The sequence below is a fragment of the Hyaena hyaena genome, unplaced genomic scaffold, assembly GCF_003009895.1.
Source record: "Hyaena hyaena isolate Hyena2069 unplaced genomic scaffold, ASM300989v1 scaffold_620, whole genome shotgun sequence".
Taxonomy (NCBI): domain Eukaryota; kingdom Metazoa; phylum Chordata; class Mammalia; order Carnivora; family Hyaenidae; genus Hyaena; species Hyaena hyaena.
The window spans coordinates 391963-397962 of NW_024081254.1; positions in this window are offsets into that span (position 1 = coordinate 391963).

The following is a 6000-nucleotide window of genomic DNA, read 5'->3' on the forward strand; positions in this document are numbered from 1 at the left end:
ACAATTGAGTTAATTATTCAAGTTAAATTCAGTAGAATCAGTTAATCTAGTTAAAACATTTAGTTGCCCAATGCAGACCTGGCCTAAAATTAAGATCTAGAGGTCTCTTATAGCTACCTAAGTAACCCAAGTCACTTATGCTACTTAAATTTCTAGAGTTTCATATCCTGATTACATGCTGTTTGTAAACAGAGGAGTTTAGGATTAGACTTTCAAGGTCAAGCTCTTAACAGCAGTAATGATTTTTGTTGTTGTTGTTGGTAATGACGTCTTCAAATGTTATTAACTTAGGAAATTGCGTATTTTTACTATTGTTTGTATATATGCATTTATATACACACAAAAAAATATTTGCTATTTTTCTCAATGTTATGGACCTAAACTATTAAAGATCAGACAAAATGTTAAATGTGAAAATAGAAGCGATCTTTTTTCTTCTTTTTTTTTTGGTTTTAGAAAGCCATCAGGATGTCATGCCACCATGTAGTAAACTCAGATAGGTCATATTTATGAAATGCCAAAACATACAGTTGAACATGGAAAAACAATGAGCCACGTACGGAAATTTTTTGTAATTTGTGCCTTTTGGGAACATTTAAAAATTTATGCAGAAATTGTTTCTTTCTTAAGGCATTTTAAAAATTAAACTATTACCATAATCATGAATAAATCATATCTAGTCATGAACTGAAATTTTTTTGGTGAAACCTTCTACATACAAGTCTTTATAAATAACTCTTCGTGAAATTTCTATTAATACATGATCAGTGTTTTAAAAGAAACATGACTGAGAAATTGCAAGAAAAATAGCATTACCTATAATGCCAAGTATAATTTAGAAAATGATATATCTTTTTTTTTAATTTTTTTTAATGTTTTATTTATTTCTAGGAGAGAGAGAGAGAGAGACAGCATGAGCAGGGGAGGGTCAGAGAGAGAGGGAGTCACAGACTGAAACAGGCTCCAGGCTCTGAGCTGGCAGTCAGCACAGAGCCTGACGCGGGGCTCGAACCCACGAACCGCGGGATCATGACCTAAGCGAAAGTCGGACGCTTAACCAACTAACCCACCCAGGTGCCCCTAGAAAATGATATATCTTAAAGCAAATGTTTCTGAGAGATATTCTAATATCATTAAAGAGTAGCCTGGCAAACACGGCTGTTTTCACCTTAGAAACACCCTGTTTCTCCAAGTTGGTTTAATTGCATCTCAAGTGAAAACATGTTTTGTTCTCATTAAGTGCCATTTTAATTCCTGATTGGAAGTCATAGGCACTTTGAAATAACAACACCTTAACTGCATGGACATTTCTGGGAAGAAAAAAACAAACATTTTGCAAGCATTTGGATCCCATTTGGATTTCAATCAGGCAGACAGTAAAATTTTAGAAAATGTTCTGATTTATAGGAAAAGTGATAAAAGCCAAGTAAGCTTGTGGACATATTCGAAGAATCTTGGGTGATGTTTACTACAGTAAACACAACCCCTGATTAAATCATAAAGCTAACAAACATTATTTCTTGACATTTTGGTGAGTTATTGGTATACAGTTGAATCAAGGCTTTGCTTGTCTTGTGTTTGTGTGATCTCAGAAGAAGAAAATGCTTATTGTTTGCTGTGATAATTGATTATTGATAGAAAAACCACACATTCTGGCATGCCCAGGACCATCCTGGTTTATACCTGCAATCCAAGTGTAATTACTAATAGCACCTGTCTACACTCTCAAATGTGCTTGTATTGGTTCACAAATAATCATTGCTCCATTAGGATATAATTTTGCTTGGAGAATTTTGCTTAGTTTTGGTTATCACTTATTTTTAAAAAATTTTTGAATATAATTTATTGACAGGTTGGTTTCCATATAACACCCAGTGCTCATCCGAACAAGTGCCCTCCTCCATGCCCATCAACCCTCTTTCCCTCTACCCCACCCCCATCAGCCCTCAGTTTGTTCTCAGTATTTAAGAGTCTCTAATGGTTTGCCACCCTCCCTTCCCTTAACTATTTTTTCTCCCCTTCTCCTGCCCTATGGTCCTCTGTTAAGTTTCTCCTCTTCCACATAGAGTGAAAACATATGGTATCTGTCTTTCTCTGCCTGACTTATTTCACTCAGCACAATACCCTTGAATTCCATCCATGTTGCTGCAAATGGCCAGATATCATTCTTTCTCATTGCCATGTAGTATTCCATCGTATAGATAAACCACATCTTCTTGATCTATTTGTCCATTGATGGACACTTAGGCTCTTTCCATGATTTGGCTATTGTTGAAAGTGCTGCTATGAACATTGGGGTACATGTGCCCCTATGCATCAGCACTCCGGTATGTTATCACTTATTTATCATTGACCTGTATGCCAGGCATTGTGCTTTGTGTTTCATAGGTCATGATATCACTTACCCTTTACAATAACTCTAGGAGGTAGATATTATTTTTCACTTTTCATTTTATAAATGTGTAAATTAAAGTTAAGAATTTCAAAATCCAATAACTTAAAGAGTTACCTAAGACTTTGTCTACATAATACCCTAAGTACTACTAAAACCATCTCAAAAGTTTCAAATATTTTCAGGTATTTGATCACTCACTATCATTTTACACTGTACCAATAACATTTGAAAATGGATTTTTTTTTTAATGTTTAGAGAGAGAGAGAGAGAAAGTACATGCACAAGCAGGGGAGGGACAAGAGAGGAAGTGAGAGAAGCCACACAGTCAGCATTGAGTCCAACACAGGGCTTGATCCCATGAACCATGAGATCAAGACCTGAGTGGATTTTCAGTCACTTAATCAACTGAGCCACTCAGGCGCCCCACAAATGGATTTTTTAATTCAACTTGCATAGTCTCCCTTTCTGAGATTCTTCTGTTAATAATATTGGCTGAAATGTTTGGCAAAGAAATAGTAAGAAACTTCACTATTCTCAACTAAATTATCAGAACAACTCTCCTCTAAAACTAATAAAGCATAATTCTTAATTACTTTTTAGGGGAAAGAGTAGAAAGAAGCATATAAATGGGAAGAATATGATGGTTTTCTTGGATGTACTTATAAATGACTGGGGTTTTATTTCCCTTAATTAGGAAAATTTTTCAGTAGACTACAGGATATTCTCAATCTACTACTTTCTCTCCCTTTTTCTAGTTTTGGTTTACAGAAATTTCATGAGGATTCCATGGCACTAAATTTCCACTAAATCACAAACAGTATCTCCCAAATACAACTTTTAAGCCCCAAATATCCAATGGCTTAATAGGTAGTTTGTTTAGGGGATATGAAAATAATTATTCACTAGAATAAAATGCCTAGCTTTTCCTAGAACAACTTTATACAAGCATTATTTGTGGATCTGATTACCAAAAATTTACATATGCGAAGTGGGGAAGGATCTAAGGGGAAGTAGGAAGGAATGGAAACATAAATCAATTCTACTTGAAAGACCTATAATTCATTTAAATTCAAGTACATGATTATCAAAGTCATTGTCAGTCTAAAAGGTAGAGATCTTAATTTATTATTGAAAACGGTGTTCAAAAAAGTATGCTCTGGATTAGTTCATAAAGCTACAGTTGTCCATCCTAAGTGTCAATCAATTATTTAGTGGACAAATCTGGCTGCCATGTTTTTATTAAAAGTGTCAATTGAGGCCAGGATCGGAGTGAGCCACACAATTCTCCACAATACAGATTTCAGTGAAAGTTACATAGGAACTAGTCATGTGGTGAACTAAAGCTTTGGCATTTTATAGCTCCTTGATTATCTACTGAGTGCTGGTGGAGAGGGAGAATTACTCTGAAAAAGAACAAAATTAAAAAAAAAAAAACCACATGGCAACCTATGAATAGAGTTGTTGTCACTAATTCAAGTTTTAAAAACTCAACTTCCATTATATCTATCTACCTGTCTATGTATCGTTCAGTCTATCTGCTGTTATACTATACAACAAATTGGATTCTTGCCTTCAAGTTTGCGTAAGAAAGCTGATTGTACAAGTTCAATCTTCTCTAACAAGCTCACATATTCAACACTTACTTGCATGCCTACCATGTACCAGACTTTGTTCTGGGTTACAGGGGAACAGTGGAACATGAAACAAAGTATCACTCTCATAAAGTTCATACTCAAGCAGTAAACAACCAAACTAAATGTATAACTACAGACAACACTTTCAAATGGTCATAGTGAAAAATAAAACAATGAAAGAGGATAAAGAGTAACAGAGGGTTGGCTATTTGACAGAGAGTAGTCAAGGAAGGTTTCCTTAAATAGGGAATAGTTAAGCAGAGTATTCAGTGATGTAAAGGAATGAGTCATGCTGAGATCACAAAGAAGAATCCCAAGTAGAAAGGACAGCATATATAAAATTTCTGAGGCAGGAATAAGCTTAGTGCAACAGAGCAACAGCAAATGTACCAATGATTGGTACGAACAAAGGACTGACAGTGGAAGATGAGCACTCAGGAGAGAGAAAGGCAGGGCCAGATGTGTCATGGACCTTGGAAGCCATGGTAAGAAGTTTAAATTGAATTCTAATGTGTGTGAAGTCACCAGGGAGTTTTGTGAAGGAGAGCAACGTGATCTGATTTATATTTTTAAATACCACTCTGAACTACTCTATGGACAACAGACTGTAGGGGGAAAGAGTGAAAGCAGGGAGACTAGTTGGAAGTGAATATATTTATCACCTTGAGCATGGTGAGTGAGCCCGAGTGACAGCAGCCTGAGGAGAAGTGATTCAAGAAAGGAAATCTTGAATCTTGAATCCACTTAAAGGTGGATCTGGCAAGACATGCTGAGTGAGACCTGTATAGGGTTAAAGAAAAGAAGACATATAAAGAAAGACTGCTAGATTTTCACCTGAGCAACTAGGTGAAGGTAGTGACATTTATTGAAATGGAACCAACTTGAGAAGAGTGAGATGAGGGGAGGAAGAGTAAGAAAATCAAGAATCCTGCATTCAAGTTGAGATGTCTGTGTGTCCGGGGTTACATGCCAATGGGGCATTGCCTGTAGCTCGGGAGAAAGTTTGGAGCTGGAGACACAAATTAGAGAGTAACCAATATGAAGAGAGAATCTAAAGTCATGAGAGCCTATTTCTTAGGTAGAGTGTGTCATTACAGAAAAGCAGACGACTGAAAATGGAGTCCTGCAGCCCTCCAACATATAGAGATCAGGAGGAAAGGAGAAAAAAAGCAAAGGAGACTGAGACTCAGAGGCAGGTGACAGAGGGGAAGAAATAGAGAAGTGAGGTATCCCAAAATCCAAAGGGATAAAATGCTTCAAGAAGATGGTAGGTCAATTGCTGCTGGTTATTTGAGTATACTCCACTCTTGAGATAGTTCATGGGCTTTTGCAAGGTGGGGGTCACTTTTGACCTCAAGAAGAGCAGATTTATTGGAGTGATAGGGGGGTACACTTGATGGGAGAGAGAATGGGGACTTCCAGTTTGACATGGAGATTTGAACATATGTGTTTAGCACCTATGCATCATATGTCGGGCCAACTCTGAAAGAGCCCCCAATTGACCTAGTATTTACACCCCTGTGTAATGCCCTTACTTTGAGAGTATGCTTCTAACCAATAGAATGTAGCAAAAGTGATGTCACTTCTGTGTGATGGGTTGCATAAAACAGTGACTTCCATCTTGCTAATCAGCTCTTGATTGCGAACTTTGATAAGGCATACTGATATATGGAGAGGAAAAGGTGGCAAGGGACTAAGGGTGAATTCTGGCCAACAGTCACTAAGGAACTGAGACTCTCAGTTCAATGTTTTAGAAGGAACTGAAACTTCCAATTATTACAGGAGCATGGAATCCAACGCTTCCTCCTTTGAGCCTTCACATGAAGATCCCAGCCATGGCAGGCGCCTTGACTGTAGTCTTATAAGAGATCATAAAGCAGAGGGGGCAGCTAAGCCACACCCAGACTCAGACCCACAGTGATTCTGAGATCATGTGTGTGTGTGCTGTTTTAATCTGCCAAGTTCATAGTA